The sequence below is a fragment of the Pogona vitticeps genome, chromosome 4, assembly GCF_051106095.1.
Source record: "Pogona vitticeps strain Pit_001003342236 chromosome 4, PviZW2.1, whole genome shotgun sequence".
Classification (NCBI taxonomy): Eukaryota; Metazoa; Chordata; class Lepidosauria; order Squamata; family Agamidae; genus Pogona; species Pogona vitticeps.
This window is the reverse complement of record NC_135786.1, coordinates 204500988-204521566: the sequence shown is the minus strand read 5'-3', so window position 1 is coordinate 204521566 and position 20579 is coordinate 204500988. Positions and strand designations below refer to the sequence as shown.

At 42.1% G+C, this 20579-nt stretch overlaps 1 long non-coding RNA gene across 1 annotated transcript in view; it reads right to left on the bottom strand.

The window, feature by feature from the left end:
* Positions 1-15462, bottom strand: part of LOC144589255 (uncharacterized) — a 42647-nt gene extending 27185 nt beyond the window's left edge. Inside the window, exons 1-2 of the long non-coding RNA XR_013545288.1 lie at positions 15381-15462; positions 2486-2656 (exon numbers count right to left, since the gene is read on the bottom strand). This is a non-coding gene — a long non-coding RNA (uncharacterized LOC144589255). The remainder of the gene's footprint in view (positions 1-2485; positions 2657-15380) is intronic.
* Positions 15463-20579: the final 5117 nt, after the last annotated feature.

The following is a 20579-nucleotide window of genomic DNA, read 5'->3' as shown; positions in this document are numbered from 1 at the left end:
TAGTTTGACCTCTGAAACAGGCATTTCTTATCTCTTTCTTATCCATGAGGATGACAAAGTGGGGTGGGGGAGAATCTTCTGACATATTTTCTGCTGGTGTCAACAAAGAGTTCACATTTGTGAATTCATATTTCACATTTGTGAATAACCATCCTAATTGGGCAGAACTGCAGTGGCTGTTGCCTTATTGCATGGGCTTGGAAGAAGCAGAAGTATGATTGCAGATCTAATGACTAGTCCTTTCTGTGTCTGTTGTATGTCTGTGCTTTCTTTCACAGCAGGAAAGAGTTCTAGTTTTGTACAGAGACATTTTTCATGAATTGAGGCTCCAGGAAGGGCCAGCCATGAAGAAGCCCCTCCCCCAAGTATATGAAACACACACACACACACACACGCAAAGCAATGGGTGTATCATGTAGAGCAGTGGTCATTAACCTTTGTTACTCAGATGTTTTTGAACTGCAACTCCCAGAAACCCCAGCCAGCACAGCTGGTGGTGAAGGCTTCTGGGAGTTGCAGTCCAAAAACACCTGAGTAACCCAAGGATAAGATAAGAACCAGTGATGTAGAGTACTTTCAATCACAGATAAAGGTATTTTTGTTCTCATGAGTTTTGAAACTCTTTGTATCTGTCCTTCAAATCAAATGTGTTTCTTGTGTACAATTGCTTCCAACACAGCATAAACAACAGATAAAATAGGACAAAAATTGTTACATAAAGAAGTGGTGGCAAGAATGCACAGAGGAGCTATATCAGAAAGATCTGGATGTCCCGGACAACCCAGATAGTGTTTTTGCTGACCTTGAGCCAGACATCCTGGAGAGTGAAGTCAAATGGCCCTTAGAAAGCATGGCTAACAACAAGGCCAGTGGAGTGATGGGATTCCAGTGGAACTATTAAACATCTTAAAAGATGACACTGTTAAGGTGCTACGCTCAATATACCAGCAAGTTTTGAAAACTCAGCAGTGGCCAAAGGATTGGAAAAGATCAGTCTACATCACAATCCCAAAGAAGGGCAGTGCCAAAGAATGCTCCAACTACCGTACAATTGCACTCATTTCACACACTAGCAAGGATATGCTCAAAATCCTCCAAGGCAGGCTTCAACAGTATGTGGATTGATAAATCCCAGAAGTACAAGCTGGGTTCTGAAGGGACAGAGGAACTAGAGACCAATTGCTAACATGCGCTGGATTATGGAGAAAGCCAGAGAGTTCCAGGAAAACATCTACTTCTGCTTCATTGACTACACAAAAGCCTTTGACTGTGTGGATAACAGCAGACTATGGCAAGTCCTTAAAGAAATGGGAGTACCTGCTCACCAAAGCCTTTGACTGTGTGGATAACAGCAGACTATGGCAAGTCCTTAAAGAAATGGGAGTACCTGATCACCTTATCTATCTCCTGAGAAATCTATAGAGAAATCTAGTGAGAGGTAGAAATCTAGTGAGACCATAAAGAAGGCTGACCACCGAAGAACTGAGGCTTTTGAACTGTGGTGCTGGAAGAGACTCTTGAGAGTCCCCTAGACTGCAAGAAGAACAAACCTATCCATTCTGAAGAAAATCAACCCTGAGTGCTAACTGGAAGGTCAGATCCTGAAGCTGAGGCTCCAGTATTTTGGCCATGTCATGAGAAGACTCCATGGAAATGTTGGATGGTCAAGCAATCTAGATGTAAATTTCAAAGGGGAAGGGCCTGCAACACAAACTAACTTGTTTGCTTGTTTGTTTACATGCTGACCAATTAGAAAGTTTGTTGTTCCCGGGTAGGGAGGCTCCACCCCTGTTTCCGGCCCTCCTGGCCATGAGGTGATTCAACCACCATTGTTGGTCCCCATTCTTGCACACGCTCTTCACCTGGAAAGATGTAAAGGTTCCATGCCGGCCCACTGAGCCTGGAGACCTCTCCAGCCACGTGGGGCCAGAACAGAAGAACATTGTATTCGCTATTTTTATTCTTGTATCTACCTGAAACCTTCTAAATGCTTATCTTCGTGAGTACAATATAGATTTCTTTCTTTTATATAAAAAGGCCTCCTGAGTGTTATTCTTGAGTGCTAGTGTTTGGTGAGGGGCGGGTACAAAGGGAAACTTCTAGCTAATTCTGCCTGAACCGGCTGGCACTTCTGCTGTGCATTTGTACTGGAATTCAGTACAGTACCAGAACTCTCAACAGGAAAAGACTCTGATGTTAAGAAAGTGTGAGGACAAGAGGAGAAGGGGATGACAGAGGATGAGATGGTTGGACAGTGTCATTGAAGTGACCAACAAGAATTCGACCCAACTCTGAGAGGCAGTGGAAGACAGGAGGGCCTGGCATACTCTGGTCCATGGGGTCACAAAGAGTCGGACATGACTTAACAGCTAAACAACAACAAAACGTTATTATTTTTATATATTGATCAAATAACTATTGTTATAGTTAAAGAACAATAGCTAATTGCTTATTAATAAAACTGAATGCATACATGCATACATACCTACATATGTGTTCATGTATGTATGTACATACACACACACAAACATAGTCATGATTGATGTAGACACAAATATGAATATTCGTCATACTTTGAAGATATTTCCCCATTGTGTGGTCTATGAGACAGCCAGAGTTTTTCTTTGAGAAGACATCAAATTTGATTACAGAGATGCTATAAGAAAATAAGAAACACATTATCATGAAAACCAAGATCTCATAAGTTCACCTAATGAGCATCAACAGTCTAAAATATCATTTGATTCCCTCAGCTTTACTGATTCCCTTAGGACAAATTCTCCTTTTGTTTCATAGCAGGCAGAAGCAAGCAAATTTTGATGACTGACTACTAATTCTTTTATTGATGTATCCATCCAAGCCATATTGGATTTGCACCTGCCATGAGAACATTTAGGGCCCATAAGAAAAGGTAGCAATATGTTTTTTTTCCGTCTGAAAGGCCTCATAGAGAATACCCAATTGTCTACTTCTTCAGAAATCAAATAGTGTTTTCAAAAAGACATTTTGAAAAACTGCACTGTATTTTCTGTGGGCTTTTTGACCCTTCCATTCTTCAATAGGCACATCCTTTTCTAGGAAGCTCAAATGAAGTGTGTCTGTATGTGGAGGGGGGTAATCATACTACTATGCTGGAAAAAACCACAACAACCAAACTTTGAAATACTCAGCTTCCAGAAATGTTTGTAAATATTTTTTTTTTTACCCAGTCTCATAAGTGGTGCTTATTTCTCCTATTCCCCCAACCCAACTAGATTACCTATGTACACTAATACACATTGAAATAGGGATATATGTAATTATATATGCACAGATATATTTGATGGAGCAGTCTTAAGGACTAACACAGCACTCCTAAACAAAGAGGAATTCCTTGAACTTATTAACCAGATCAACAGAACTGAGTTCGATACGCACAAATATATTTATGGCTGATCTTGAACAACACTTTCTTAACTCCTGCATCCAAAAACCACTACTCTATTTGAGGTACATTGATGACATTTTTCTAATCTGGACCCATGGAAAGGAATCCCTAGAAAAAAATCCACCAAGGTTTCAGTAACTTTAACCCAAATATGAAACTCACCCTGGAACAATCTACACAAGAGGCACATTTTTATGACACCACTGTACAACTACAACATCGCCATCCCATGCTGTACCAAAACTCCACTGATTGATACACCTACTTGCATGTTTCCAGTTTCCATCCTGAACACACAACAAAATCCATTGTTTACCGTCAAGCCCTCGGATATAATCGTAGCTGCTCAGACCCACAAGATAGAGACTCCAAACTCAAGTATTTACAAAATGCATTTCTCAGATTACAATACCCACCCAATATAATTAAGGAACAAGTTAATAAAGCAAGATAGATACCCAGAAACAACCTACTACAGGATAGACCCAGAAAGGAAAATAACTGAACACCAATAGTTGTCACTTTCAGTCAACAACTGAGACCACACACATGCATCATAAGTGATCACCACCCCATCCTTGACAAGAACATTTCATTCGCCCAAGTATTTGGTGGTGGACCTATACTGGCTTATAGACAACCTTCCAACCTCAAACAACTACTGAAACACAATAGACTATGCAACAGTGAGACAGAGATGAGAACAAAACCATGCTACAAACTCAGACGCCCTCACATTTATTTGGGCAATGCAATTACTGGACCTAATAATGCCACAGATAATATCAAAGGCACTTCTGCCTGTGACTCTACCAATGTTATTTATGCCCATTTTTGCCAACAAACAGGGACAATCCCTATGCAAAAAAATCAGTGGACATAAATCAGACATCAGGAATTGCAACACAGAGAAACCTGTTTCACATCATTTTAATTTACCAGGGCATTCCACGGATGATTTGAAAGTGGCCATCCTGGGGGCGGGGGAACCAACAGGGCAAGAATCCACAGAAAAATGGCAGAAATAAAATATATACTCATGCTAGGCACACATATCAATGGACTTAATATAAGCCAAGGCTTTGGGGCGCTCTACCAGATATAGACACTGCTAATATTGTGCTGTACTGCATCTTCAAGATGTTTTTCCCCCTTAACAGATCCACCACCCTAGAAATTTCTAAGGTCATACAGATCATTACTCTGCTCTTGTGGTCATCCATTGTCTGAGTTAATTCACAGAGCATTTCAAATGATTACAAAGAAAAGGGGGGAAAGTTCATCAATGACTGTAAATAGCCATCTAATTAACATTCATGTTACTCTACCATTGTTATATTACCATTGTTAATCACATCCTTTACAGTACAAGCTTCCATGAAAGACCTGCAAATCAAAGACACTATCATCACAATGTTAAACACCCACTGACTTTCTTACCAAACAACCACGATCTCTGTATTCTGACACTTTTGATGCCATGTAGAAATATTTTCCATGTTATATCTCATTCTCTTATATCAAATGAAGTGGACTTGTCCACAAAAGCTCACATTAAAAAATATAAAAGTTAGTATTTAAGGTGCCACCACGTTTTTGCCTTTTTTTACCTTTTATTTTTTTTATTTTGCTTCCACGGACTAATACGCCTATCACTTGAACAAGTAATAATTTCATTGTAATCCATTTTTGTCCCCCCAATAATGAAGTTTGTTTGTTTGTTTGCCATATTCCTCCCCATGTATGAACCAACAGATAAAACTATGAAACAAACCCTGTTTTAAAATGATTTGTCAATATCACTTTAAAAACAACTAAACCTATATTAAAACCACAATTAAAAACAATTATTAAACATTTATTGAACAAGTAACAATTATTAAACAATTAACAATTATTAAACAATTAACAATTGTTAAACATTATTAAACATTTCAAAGTCTGTAAATCAAAAATCAGCTTCCTGGGTTAATTTATTGCTTAAAATCCAGCCTGAGGAGGAAGGTCTTTGCCTGACCATGGAAGGACAAGAAGGAGGGGGGCAGTTTGCCTTCTCGAGGCAATGCACCCCAAAGCCCGGGAGCAGCCATTGAGAAGGTCCTCTCTCATGTCCTCACCAAATGAGCTTGGGAAGGTGGTGGAACCAAGAGAAAGGCCTTCCCAAAAGATCTTAAAAGCTGAGGAGGCTCATATGACCCTAGCTGTATAGGGCTTTATAGGTAAAAGCCAGAATTTTGAATTGGGCTGGGAAAGAGACTGACAGCCATATTATATTACAATTGTTACTTAACTAGAGATAACTTCACCTGTTTTGTTCTGTAACTGTTTAATTTCTTTCATAGTTGTATGAATCTTATGTTGTGGGTGTTTAGAAAATGACAAGGCAGATGACAACAGAATTGATTTTGAGCACAAGCTTTTGCCATGCATGTTTTTTTTTTTCGAGTAATAAGATCACAACTATTTTAGCTGTTTTTTAAAAAACGGGATAAATTGTTATTTTTAAGAAATTAGAACTAAAACAGAAATTAGTTTTTCCTCCAGTCTATTTGACACTAATTGATGAAGCTGCTACAGAGCCAGCACGGCTTGCCTTTGCCTTCCACCCTGGATGAGGTGGGACCCCACAGTCTCATGTGAGTAACTCAAGGAAGAATGATGAGTATGGCTGTTCGGTCCATAATCCAAGTCAGTAGCAAGGCCTACACAGCTCAGTGTTTTGGATTGTGTTTCAGATCAGGAGGGTAGCATTGGCTCCCTCCCTCAGTTTGGCAGACATTTACTTTGCTCTAACTTCCTGCTTTTCTAGCTTGCTTATATTATTTTAATTACATTTTACTTATTGTTGAGGGTTATATAATCTTAGGGGAAGGGGTGCAGCGACGCAACTAGCATGAACAGGGCGTGCCGGCATGAGCAGCCCTTCAAGAATAAAAATAAATTAATAAATAATTAGGACGTTAGGGAATATGACGGGGTATTTCAAAGACGAATGTAAAGATTACTTACTATTGTGCAATTAGGTTTTCTGGCAAGGTAGTTAGCAATCGAGTTACTTCTGATTGTCTGATAGCTGAATGGGCTGTTAGGCTTACACAGCATGTCGCTCCGCCCTCCCCCACCTTTTCCCCCTCTCTATTTTGTTTGAAGTGGAATGTAGTGAGTTTTAGCTGCCTGGTTTTGAACAAGCGCATGTGCTAAGAGGCTGGTCGACTCCATTTCTGGGTGATCATAATTCTTTCATTTTATTAACAGGGATTATTTCCATAAATTAATTCTTCAATTATAATATTATATTATATTTAGCTAATTTAGTAGAGTAGGGGTAATGGTAATTGAATATTAATTGAATATGTCACTAGTGGCTCTCATTTGATGGAATCACTTAATTGCTGATACAGAGGGGGTGATTGTAATTGAATATCAATTGAGTACTTCATTAGAACTTACATTTGATTGAATAAATTAATTAATTGCTGATTCAGTAAGGGTGATGGTGCTTGAATATTACTTGAGTAATTCATCAGGGGTTAAAGTTGATTGACTAACTTAATTAATTGCTAATACATAGTGGACTAATTGATTAGTTAATTATATAGTGGTGATCAAGAAATTGATTGCACATATAAGAGGTAGGGTAAATAGTTCATTATAACTTAGTGAATGTAATTTAATTAATTGGTAATACCTGAGGCATTGGTAACAGTATTTGAAAGTGTAGGAACCCTGTGGCTGTTCTTTTGTAATTCAGCTGGCATAGAGGGGCACAATAGCTGCAAGGAAGGGGCAAAGTAATAAAAAAGGGAAACAGTCTGCCAGGAAGTATCCAGTGCCTCAGGTGTCACCACCCCAGTCCTCTTCTAATGAGTTGTGCCCCATATGGCAACAGGTCCAGGATAAAATGGCAGCTTTTGAAGCTGTGAGAACAGCAAAAAGAACACCTCAGCCCAGCGAGGAGCAGCCACACCGGTCAGCGAGGGATTCTAAAAGTCATCATAGGGCTAAGCTTAAAGCTCTGGCAGAGAACCTAACACATATTTTTACTATTTTGAAGGGGAGCAACAAGTGGAGGGAGCAGCCAGGAAGTAAGCAAATGGGGCAATGGTAAATGCATCTCAAATGGGTCCAGCACATTGGCTCTATTTTTATTTATTTATTTATTTATTTATTTATTTATTTATTTATTTATTTATTTATTTATTTATTTATTTATTTATTTATTTATTTATTTATTTATTTATTTATTTATTTGTCTGTCTGTCTGTCTGTCTGTCTGTCTGTCTGTCTGCCTGTCTGTCTATTTATACCCCACCTATCTGGTCATTGTGACCACTCTAGGTGGCAGAGGTGTGGCACAGTCCAGCACATTGGCTCTAGGTGTGCAGGAGGCAGTGGAGGAGTTTGGACTGGATACCCTGCATGGCATGGAGGAGACTGTAACCACGCCTTTGCCTGATGAGTCACCTGTCACACCAGGCACCTCTTCACAGTTCCCTGCCTGGCCCAGGCCCAGCAGTAGATATACCACAAACTCTGACATCACTCCACCATTCCCAGCCTGGCCTTGGCCAGGCAGTGGACAAACCCGGCACCTCCTCACAGTCTCCTGCATGGCCTTGTCCAGGCAGCGGGCAATTTAATTCATCACATTATACGCCATATAATATTCAGAGCTTTGGGGCACTGCATTCTACGTGGCCTTGTCTGAGTGCCCAGTTCAGCAGCTGGGCCACCCCATGCCTACAACGGACATTTCTAGTCTTGTTAGCTCCAACTGGTGGTGTAGGTGTCTGGCCATAGGTTCCGGACACGGGTTGTAATACCATGCCATTGCAAGCATTGCCATTTGGAGATCGTGCAATGTCCCTGGGTGACCACCTCACCCCTGCAACGAAGGAAAAAATCTGAATGACTAATATGTAGATTTAATTGATTTTATGAATAGAAAGGTAAAAAAGAAGAACCTGGATAAGGAGGATGAGAAGGATAAGGAGAGACAACCTGACTTCACATTTGGAAAGGGTCATGACTCTGGTCAGGGCTTTCACGTTGCGCACTGGTGCAGGCCAGACATGTCCTGGGTGTAGACAATAGCTTAGAGGATGCATTATCACGTCAATAGATTGAGCAGTTCAGAGAGTTAGTTCCAGGAGCCAATGAGTTCCTGGAGAATCTTCCCCCAGAGGTCTGGCAAATTGGCGTGATGATGCAGAAAGGACAATAGGCCTGACCCTGAGGACATGAAAGGGGTAGTCTGCTGTGAGTATGGAATTTCAGGAATTTAGAATCCGTGTGGGCTTAGACCCAATGTGGCCTTCCCCAGTTGAACATCTTCAGCAGTTTATAGTGTACCTAAATAGGAAAGGTTTGGTACAAGGAATGATACAGGGTAGGTTACTGGCTGTAGCCTTGTATGCAAAAATTAATGGGTACTAGGACTATTCCTCAGACTACCACCTTAGAAAAATGATTGAAGGCTGGTCTAAGGAAAGGGGCAGAGTAAAGGACACCAGAGCTCCCATTTCACCTGAGCTATTAGAAAGCATTTGTGAGCAGTGGGAGGTTCTCTGGTGGGATGATTACAAAGCTGCTTTATTCAGGACAGCATCCTATTAACATTCTTTGGAGCCCTCAGAATTAGCGAAGTAGTCGCTTCAGGGAAGGGGGACAAAACCAGGGTAGCTTTATAATGGCAGGATGTTAGAGTAGTGGATGAGACATTGCAGATTCATGTCCGACGAGCCAAGGCTGATCAGTGGGGCAAAGGAGCAGATATCATCCTGTCACATTGTTACATAGGACCAATCTGCCCAGTGAAGGCTGTTGAAGCATACTTGATCCTTAGACGATCCAGCCCAGGATATTTCTTTACACATGAGGATGGTTTCCCTCTGATGCGGTACCAGTTTTCGAAGTTAACTGATCTAGCTCTGCATAAGGTGGGAGTCCAAGGACTGAGATTTGGGACACACTCCTTTAGAATTGGTGGGCATCTATGGCGGCAGCCCTTGGTTACCGCCCAGAGGATATCAAACAAATAGGATGGTGGGCTTCGTCCTTTTATCGTAGCTATGTGAGGGCATACCTATGATAAAATGAGGGTGAGCAGAAGCTCCAAGCCCCTTTCTTGAAGAAGCTGAGGCAAAAGGGCAGGCATGTTTCGGTAGACATTTTGGTGAGGTATTTTTTCTAGGCTGACCTTTGTTTTCCCTTACCATATGGTCTGAGGGGACAGGGTTTTAGCTTTAAATGATGGTGAACAGAAGCTCCAAGACCCTTTCTTGAAGAAGAAGCTGAGGGAAGAAGGCAGTTATGTTTGGGTAGGCAGTTTGGTGAGGTATTTTTTGTAGGCTGACCTTTGTTTTCCCTGCCCACATGGTCTGAGGGGGGCTGGATTTCAGCTTTAAGTGAAGGTGAGCAGAAGCTCCAAGCCCCTTTCTCTACTTCTGCACAATTAGAGAGCAGGCCAGGTAGGTGGGGCTTGCCAGCCATGGAAAGCAGCCCATCTAGGAGAAGGAAAACTCCAGTTTAAAACCTCCACTGCCTTGTGGCTATATCCATTGATGGAAAAGGCTTCAGGAGTTAACCTTGAGGCAAAATCCGGAGCTGGAGTCCCGGAGGCAGTTCATGTCGTTCTGGCAACTCCTGCAACATTGCTGGAATCAGTTGTATTGGCTCTTGCCTTTCCATTGGACTATTTCAGTGTTGTGGAGAGGGGGGATTTGCTGCTTGGGTAACAGCCTATCCTCCATATTATTTTACCCAGGCTTCGTGCTCTGGAGAGGACACTCCACCTTCGCTTACTGCATCGAAACAACATGGGAAGTAGCAGTTACCAGTTATGAGTCTTTGCTCTATTGCCATAGAACATGACGCCTGTAGTTAGAGTCCAAAGCCAAGGGTCCAGAGAACAAGGTTCAAGATGAGCAGGAGTGTGGATGCGAGCCAGAGTGTTGACGTTGCTTCCACAAACTTCCAAGCCTCTGGGTGCAGATTTTATAGCAGCAGCAGTCATCTAAACATTTCATCCTGCTAAAACTCAGGGCTGGTTGACCTGAAGTTCCTATGGGAAGCATTCATGCAATCCTCTGACCTTCATGTCATGAGTCTTTGCCAAAGTTTAGCCCTCACCCTGGCTACTCTGGGAGGAGAATCTGGTGGTGATTCGGTTGTCTGTGCTTCCAATTGCCCAGCATTTTCCTCAGCTGTAATTAACCCCTCAGATTCCAGATCTTCTTCGGCTGAACTGATTGGAATGCCAGGGGCTACTTCTGACAGTGGGAGAGGTCATTGCACCTCACTAGGGAGCTACCGCCCATCTTAAGCTGGGCAGCCCCCAGCCAGTAAGATGCTACCTCACCATGGTCTGTTAACTTCACAGGATGCATGGGGTTTAGGATGAAAGCCGACAAGTAGATCGATAACCCTGCACCATGCAATAATCATAAGAAAACTTCTGCCCTAAAACTGTGCACCTGGGATGTATGGACAATGACCCCTGGCTTTTCTGACTACGGCTTTTCTGATGACCTGCAGGAAATAGACGACATGTGCAAGACAGCTGTCATCAACATGGAACTGAGTAGACTGCAGATGGACATTGTTGCCCTGCAAGAGACAAGATTGCTAGACTCAGGATCTCTCAAGGAAAAAAACTTCTCATTCTTCTGGCAGGGAAAACCATTGAATGAGACCAAGGAATATGGTGTTGGCTTTGCAGTCAGAAATACTCTGCTGAGATCCATTATTCCACCTACTGTGGGGAGTGAAAGAATTCTGTCTCTGCAGCTCCACTCATCAGCAGGACCGGTCGCCCTCATTAGTGCATATACACCAACACTGTCATCCACAACAGAAGTGAAAGACAAATTCTACGATGATCTGGCAGCTACTATCCCCAAGAGAGAGCCACTATTCATTCTCGGAGACTTTAACGCTAGAGTTGGTGCTGATCACAATTCTTGGCCCACTTGTCTAGGCCGTTTTGGCACTGGAAACATGAACAAAAATGGCCAAGGCTTGCTAGGTTTTGATGTTATGGTCTTTGTGTCAGCAACACGTTTTTTAATACGAAGCTTCAACACAGAGTTTCCTGAAGACATCCAAGATCCAAGCACTGGCACCAGCTTGATTTGATCCTCACTAGGTATTCTAGCCTTCCTAGTATTACGATCACACACAGTTACCAGAGTGCTGATTGCGATACTGATGACTCCCCGGTATGTAGTAGAGTAAACTATGAACAAAGAGATTGTATCACATGAAAAAGGAAGGAAGACCACGTATTGACATCAGCAAGACTCGCGATCAAAGAAAAGTGGAGGAATTTGCCCAAGCGCTTGTGGAAACCCTTCCAGGCCCAGCTGATGCAAATGCACAGGAACGATGGGAACATTTGAAGAACACTGTGTCCACCGCCTTGTCCACATTTGGCAAGAAGACCAAAAAGATGGCTGACTGGTTCGAAGCTCATTCGGAGGAGTTGATGCCAGCCATCAAGGATAAAAGGAGAGCTCTGGAAGCTTACAGGGCCTGTCCTGGTGAGTACCACTTGCAGGCTCTTCAAGCTGCTCGTAGCCAAGTGCAACAGGCTGCCAGGAGATGTTCTAACAATTATTGGCTTCTGCTCTGCTCTCAGATGCAGATATCAGTGGACACTGGTAACATGAACGGAATGTATGATGGTACCAAGCAGGCCTTAGGTCCAATACAGAAGAAATCTGCTCCCTTGAAGTCTGCTACAGGTGTGATCATCCAGGACCGAGCACAGAAGATGGACCGCTGGGTGCAGCACTACTCTGAGCTATATTCCAGAGAGAATGTAGCAACCGTGAAGCATTAAATAACATTGAGTGCCTTCCTGTCTTAGAAGAGTTGGACAGCGAACCAACCTTAGCAGAAATAAAAGCAGCTTGGATTCCCTCGCCTCCAGCAAGGCACCTGGAAAGGGTAACATCCCTGTTGAAGTGCTGAAGTGCTGTAAAGAGACTATCAACATCAAACTGTATGAAGTCTTTTGTCTTTGCTGGAGGGAAGGTGGAGTACCACAGGACATGAAGGATGCAAACATTGTCACATTGTACAAGAACAGAGGAAACAGGGGCGACTGCAACAACTACCATGGCATCTCTCTTCTTAGCGTTGTAGGGAAGCTGCTTGCCTGTGTTGTGCTGAAGAGGCTCCAGGTGCTTGCAGACAGAGTCTATCCAGAATCACAGTGTGGATTTCGAGCTAATAGATCCACCACTGACATGGTATTCTCCCTCAGACAGTTGCAGGAGAAATGTGGGGAACAACAACAGCCACTCTTTGGCAAAGGCCTTTGATTTGATTAGCAGGGGTGGCCTTTTAAAAATACTTCCCAGGGTTGAATGTCCACCTCGACTCCTTAACATCATCAGGTCCTTTCATGAGGAAATGAAGGGCACTATAGTTTTTGATGTTTCAACATCAGATCCTTTTGACATCCTCACGCCAACCCTTTTAGGGATCTTTTTTGCTGTCATGCTGAAGCACACCTTTGGAGCTGCAGCAGAGGGTGTCTGTCTCCAGACTAGATCAGACAGAAGACTCTTTGATCTCTCTGGATTGAGAGTGGAGACCAAGGTCCAGCTGAGGTGCATGCAGGACTTCCTCTTCACTGATGATGCAGCCATTGTTGCCCACTCTGCTGAAGAACTCCAACAACACATGAATTGTTTTGGCAGGCCCTGCCAAGACTTTGGACTAACAATCAGCCTGAAGAGAACACAGGGCATGGGCCAGGGCGTGGACTCAACCCCCTCTATTACCATGTCTATGCAGGAATTGGAGCTTGTTCATGACTTTATGTATCTTGGCTCAACGATCTCTGACACTCTCTCCCTAGATGTCGAGCTGGATAGGCACACTGGCGAAGCAGCTACCATGTTCTCTAGACTCACAAAGAGAGTATGGCTCAGTAAGAAGCTGACGGCATATACCAGGTCTGCGGAGCCTGTGTCCTGAGTGCACTCCTATGCTGCGGTGAATCTTGGACCCTTTGTGCATGGCAGGAGAGGAAGCAGGACACCTTCCATATACATTGCCTCTGTCACATTTTGGTGTCACCTGGCAGGACAGAGTTCCAAGTGGACTGGTCCTAGAATGAGCTGGAATTTTTAGTGTGTATACGTTACTGAAACAGCAACGTCTATGTTGGCTCGGACATGTTGTGAGAATGGCTGATGGTCGGATTTCAGGGGATCTCCAGTGTGGACAATTTGTGCGGGGAAATCGCCCCAGAGGGAGACCACAGCTGCAATTCAGGGATGTCTGCAGGTGGGATCTGAATGCCTTGGGAATGGACCTCAACAAGTGGGAAGCCCTGACATCGGAGCATTCAACCTGGAGGCAGGCATTGCATCACAGCCCCTCCCAATTTGAGGATACCCTTGTCCAGCAGGCTGAGGCAAAGAGGCAGTCATAAAAACAGCAAGGTCAGGGAGCTGAACAGAGGACAGATTGTATTTGTCTTCAGTGTGGAAGGGATTGTCGCTCTCGAATTGGATTTCTGGGCCACACTAGAAACTGTTCCAAGTCCTCCATGCAGAGCATGTTACCATAGTCTCTCGAGACAGAAGGATGGCTAAATGACCTAAAATGATGTGAGGGCACTTCCTAATGTCTAGGCAGGGGCTTGGTTTTTGTTTATGTCTTACGGGTACTGCAGTGGTGGCCAGGAGAAGACACATCATGATTCTGGGCCACAGCTATGTTTTTTGGACAGCGCGGTATGCAGCTATGTCCCCATGGGGGACTTGTCTTGGACTCAAAGCAAGGGCTCTTTTCGAGTGGAGAGGGCGCTGAGGGTTGCTGTGGAACCAGATTTGCCCTACGGCTGCTTTCGGTCATCATCCCCCAGAGGTGTTGGTAATGCACCTGGGTGGTAATGATTTGACCAGGCATGGTGGAAAGGCCCTGATCATCAATGTGGTTCATGATCTCACCTGGTTGATGACCACATACCTGGATATGTGTCTTGTTTGGTCAACCATCATCCCTCGGTTGGTATGGAGGGATGCAAGACATTTTTTGCCCATAAATACTGCCCAAAGAGTGTTAACAGGGAAGTCTGCAGAGCTGTTTGCAGCAGCCTTGGATCGGTGATTGGTCACCATAGGATCTGCATGGATAGGCCAGAGTTTTTTTGGTCAGATGGTGTACATCTATCTGAACAAGGTTTGAGTGTCTTTGAAGACATCAAGGGGGGGGTCTGCTGCTGGAGCTTGGTGAGCTCGATGGCGGGCATGGGACTTAGCTTGGCCCGTGTTTAATCCATAATTATGGTTTGCATCTTTATTCTGGGGTAGGGGGGCAATGTAACTCATCACTTTCTCATAGAAATATTCAAATTTCTGACTTTATTTATGTTGCCATACAAATGTATATCAGGAGTTTTTGTGTTTTGGTTTTATGCAGAACTATTCAGAACTAATAATAGAATGAATGGTAATTCCAGGGAAGCATGAATAAGATGAAGACCAAGGCGAATGTTAAAACTACGTCTATGGCAATATTTGTCACCCTACCTAATGTAGAGCAACAGCATTTCAAATAGCTTAGGAGAGCCATATTTTGGATTACCACTTCCACTGCCCATGGTTGGTAAAGGAAGCTGTATTCAAAGTGAGTTTTCCACAGGAACTAGGGAAATTAATTTCAGAACTAGAACAAATATACAAAAATATTTCATCACAATGTAGTAGGTTTCGGTCTGACTTTGGGCATTTTAAATATTGCATAGCAAACATTTACATTCTCCAAAGCCTGTGTTCTAAGGTTACCAATATCCATACTTACTACCTTTCACAGGAAGCAGTTCCAAAACAATTGATGGAGGAGCAACAAGAGACTACATAAAAGAAATGAAAAGAAAACCAACTGCACTGGCTACACAATTTTGATTCTACCGTAACAATTCTATATACCTAACCTGTATGGAATATGACCATTCCACATTTTCTAAAGGCAAAAGTCTCTGGCAGATCTGCAGGCAGGTGAATTTCACAGCTTTGTCTCTGGATACATTTAAAAGGGGGGCGGGGGAAGCAAGGACCTGCACTTTTCTGTGCCTTAGACTTGCCTAGGCGTTGGTCAATTCTGAGTCACACTCCATCCCTTTGAGGAGGATTGATAGCTGTGGGGAGAGGAGGAGAATCTACCCTCGACCGGAACAAGTCCCAAGAGGCAAAGACTACAACTTCTAACACTTTATTATTGGTTAATTTGGGGGCTTCTTTCACTCAGATGACACCACGAGAAGGATGTCACTGCACAGATCAATACCTACTGCCTAGCCATTGATGTGTCTGCTACCTTAAACAACAACAGCTGTGTCAACAATCATCTCGGAGTTGCTCAGGATACTAATTATTGAAAAGCACACACCACTCTTGCGATAAACCATCCATGAAAACGGTGGCCTCCTAACACAAACTTGAAGAGCTGGCTATACTTATCAATTTTTCCCCCAGCTGCCTGTGTCATTTCTGTTCTTCACAGTCAATGTCTCCTCAGCCGACAGTGCCATGCAAATGGTTTGCTCTCTACTAACATTAAAATTCCCACCTACATCTAGAGAACCTGGAATGTATTAAATGTCCAGGATCCCATTCCACGTTTTCTTTTGTGACTTGATTCAACAGGGATCATATTTGTTTATACTGTAAAAGCTTCCCCTTCTTCTTTTTTCTTTTAAAAAAGCCACACTTTTTAAAATTACAACCCTGATTAGGGAAGTGGGGTGAGGTGGTGGTTGCATCTTTATGTGAACTGATCTACTGCATCTCTATGTGAATTGATTTGCAACCACCCTTTAAGCAAAACATTTCTTTGAATTTTGTGATACAGTTCTTGACTCATAGAGTATGTATACAAAATGTGTGTGTGAAAAATATATATGGGAAAATGCATGAATATTTAAGAAAAAGCACAATATGAACATGAATGTTCATGCATAAGGAAAACACTGGGTGTATTCTTGAAAACATTGGGTGACTGGGTTTTTTTTCTGGAATATCCTCCCCCAAGAGATAGATATACATGGTACTAAATTTACTGGTCTTGTGGCAACAGGCTAAAAAGTTGTTTATCTGGGCATTTATGGATGCTCATTCAATAAATATGAATTCACAACTGAAATCCTGTTGCCTAGCATAGTAATTTGCACTAGAGTAGGCCATTGGATAGTGGTGATTTGGTGAGTCAACTCATGTGAGTTCCATTTATTCATATGGACCTACTCTAATGCAACTTGCTACACTAAGCAACATGATTTTAAACACTATGATTTTTTCCTAAGTAGATATGCCTGGGACTGTTCTAGTTTAGAACTAGAAATTTTATTTCATTTCATTTAAAATAGTTTTTACTCTGCCTTTTTGCTGGAAGAGTGAGCATAACAAATGAAAACATCAACACTATTCAGACTTTAACATCCATGGAGAACTCTCATGCATGGAGTGGAGTCCTGTAGCACAGTTCCTTGTTTTATTACCTTCTTAACCATGGAGACTGATGAGGCTGAAAATGTACAGCTCCATTTTCTTCAGGGTCTCTTCATGTGAGTGAGGATCCTTATTCCTTCTTCCAGCTCATAGTGCTCCATGTGTGCAAAGGCAGTGGAAGTGTCAATGGAGGTGATGGGGCTAGAATGCTTCCCAGTCTATCTTCAGATGCTGCGCATTACAAACATGGATAGTTTGTGTGATTATCTGCAAAGATTTTACTGCCTAAATTAAAAAGCCTTCTATTGTTTTTGCTCTTAATCACTTTTTGCTACCAAACAGGTTGCAGGATGCATTTTCCTCAAAATAAATGGTTTGATAACATTAGTTTGCATTGTACCACACTCGATCACAGTTGGAACAAACCCATAACACTTTACTCATGATTTTAATATGACAGATGTCTATCCCATTGATTTCAATGGTCAACAGTAAATAAGTCAGAGCTTGGAAACTTTAGGTTCATGTCACATGTGTTAGTACTTTCTAAATAAATAGTGTTGGCTCTAACTATTTGAAAGAGTAAGATATGATAGGTATCATCATTTGCTTCCCCAAGCCCCGAAATGAAGACGCAACACAACAATTCTTTGGAATTTAAATACGGGCCACACTTTATTAATACCAATTCAAATTCAACCATATAAATCAAATCCAAACTTGAGGGGGCCTGCGGTAGTGCGGGGAAATAACGCCAAATAATTCCTTGTCAGTCAATGGGCGAGTCCCAGGCCCCAGGTTCCAGCTGTCTAATGACTGGAGAAACCTGTCAGGCCTCAATTAAACACCCCGGACCTCTAGCCATTGTATTTGATGACTTTTGGTCCGAAAGTGGTCCAGCGCATCAGCCTCCTTCGGCCCTGTAATCGCACAATCCGCAGAACCGTCAGAACTGACGCGCTGTTTGCTTTATGATAATTACAAAAGGGACTCACTGTGACAACCAGTTATTCCCGCACTACCCGCCCGTGTGACCAATTATATAAAACCACCATCAAATGCCAACAAACCCTTTTCCAGTGTGGGATATGCGAAAAATCCCCCCATCCAAAAGCCAATCAGGATGGAGGTCAAAAATTCCTATCCGGCCCCAAAATTGGCGACCCCAAAAACACACTAAAAAGAGGGTGGGTGGGTGTGTGCCAAAACCGAAAGAACAAGTGTAAACAGGCCGGCGCTTCCTTAAATCAGCGCCGGCCCCTCCCCCAGCCTCACGTGGCCCTTTGTTTGCTTCTTCTGGGCCCGGGGAAGCAAAAACGCTGCGTCGCTCAATGGCGCAAAAAACGCGCCCTTCGCGCACACAGTCATTAGTTTTAAAATGTTAGTCCTAAACTCTGAGGATTATCTTTAGATCCTGTACCGTTATGAATCCACCAATACTGCTGAAATCAACCCATATTTCTTCTCTATTTTTCCTGAAAGATTGGATCTGCCAATTACCACACAATTTATCAAAGTAACATGAACAAAAAGACAAAAATCCAAATCAGAAGTTTTCCATATCAAAAGTAAGAATTAAATGTGTCTATCCATATTTATAGTTTATTTTTGTTTAGCCCTGATACTAAGTCTGATAAAGTAATAATCTCTGCATAAGGGCTATATTTCTCTCACATCCCAGGCAGGATTTTTTATAATGTTAGTGTTAAGGGGGAAAATGTTAAATGCTTTCTTGAAATAACAAAGCATTTAGAAAGTAGCTTCCTGCAGATTTCCATATCAGAATAAACATGATCTGATATTCCAAAGGGATTTTTTTAAAAAAACTGAAGTGGTTCCATACATACACATTCAAACGATGCCAAGAAAAACCAACAAGATCTTTAAGTGGTGATTTAGCCTCCATGTCTGTGGAAGAAAAATAGCAGTAAACGGGAGCATTCAAAAACAGTCCCTTAAAAAAAACATAAAAAATAAAAAGAAATCCCTAATGGTTTAAAGGTTAACATCCAAATGTGAATACTTGCATAATACAGTTACAGAAGACTTGCAGAAATAGGGTTTCCAGTTTCTGAATGGCTGTAGAGCTCAAAAGATGGAAGCAGCTTCTGCCTGGCTGATAGCTTGCTCTTATTTTCATTAGCTGTGCAGGAGCGAGATTACTGTTTGGGGAGAGTTAAATCTCTTCAAGCATGAGAATCATTTGTCCCTTGGGGTATTGAACTTCGATTAATACAGTTTGGTTTCTTCTTTTTCATCTTAACTCTTCAACATGTGCTAGCTGGCACTATGGGGTCCATTTTGTTCCTTCCTTCATTTTTCTGCTGTTTCTAGCTCAATATTTTTTCTCCTATCTTTTCCTCCAGCACACCTTTCTCTAAGCCCCAGTCAGCTGCAACTGACTTGCTGTGTCATCAATGGCTGCCAGAAGACAATGGGAATCCCAACCTTAAACACCTTGGATGGATAAGAATTTAAGGAATAGCTACTATGAAAAAGAGTGCATAAGGAGCCCCCTCACTGCTGTCAGTGTTGGGCAGTTTCTTTCATGTATCTTGAACCTCTTAATGTTATTTTACCACTTTCCCCACCACACATGCAAATGCAAATTCTCATCACCTTTAGCCCTGGAAGTTTTCATTTGTGCAGTTATAATCTAATAATATCAACCCCAGATTAAATTTTCCAAATGAACTGGGGCAGGGAGGGATTGACATCTTTGATCTGTTCTTTCCTGTTCTTTCTATTGTGTATGGTCAAATCTGATGAAAAAGAAATGATTAAAATAGCTTTTCTTCTATAAATGTAGACATGTGTGGTGCTATAACGTATCTGTAAGGGTGCTCTAAAGGAACATCCTAGTGTACATTTGACATTGCCTGGCATGCTCTCTCTCTTTCCCCCCTCACCCCATCTCTCTTTCTTTCTCTCTTTTTCTTTGGGTGTGTTGCAAACTGTGGAAGAAACACAAGCTGCTTTGTTTGTTACCAGAGGGTTGTGGTGCTTCGAGAAAGGATGTTGTTGTATAATCCTGGCTGCTGGCTGCTGATCTGAAAGTTAAACCTAATGGAATCATGGTAGGTGAAGCAAGTATTCCATATGTATTTGTCAGCACGCTGACATGTATATAAACTTTAAATCTGAAATTCTTCATAATTTCAATGGATCAACATTTAATAAGAGCCAGCATTACATACTGGATAGAGGAATGAGGACTCCAGAGAACTGGATTCAAATTTCTACTCAGTGATGTCAAGTCATTTGGGGGTGGGGATGGCACCAGTAAATTTCTCCATATAAATATTTCATATATCGCAAAAACCCTATTAGGATTAGTGTAAATTGGAAGCAGCTTTACAGCACAACAGAATGTGATGGACACGGCTTTCAGGTATGTAGATAGATAGATAGATAGATAGATAGATAGATAGATAGATAGATAGATAGATAGATAGATAGATAGATAGATAGATAGATAGATAGACAAATAGATAGATAGATAGATAGATAGATAGATAGATAGATAGATAGATAGATAGATAGATAGATAGATAGATAGATAGATAGATAGATAGATAGATAGATAGATAGATAGATAGATAGATAGATAGATCTTTGTCTTGCAGACAAAGGGACTCAGGACAACACCTTCTTTGGTGTTGATGTAGATTTCAATGTAGATTACA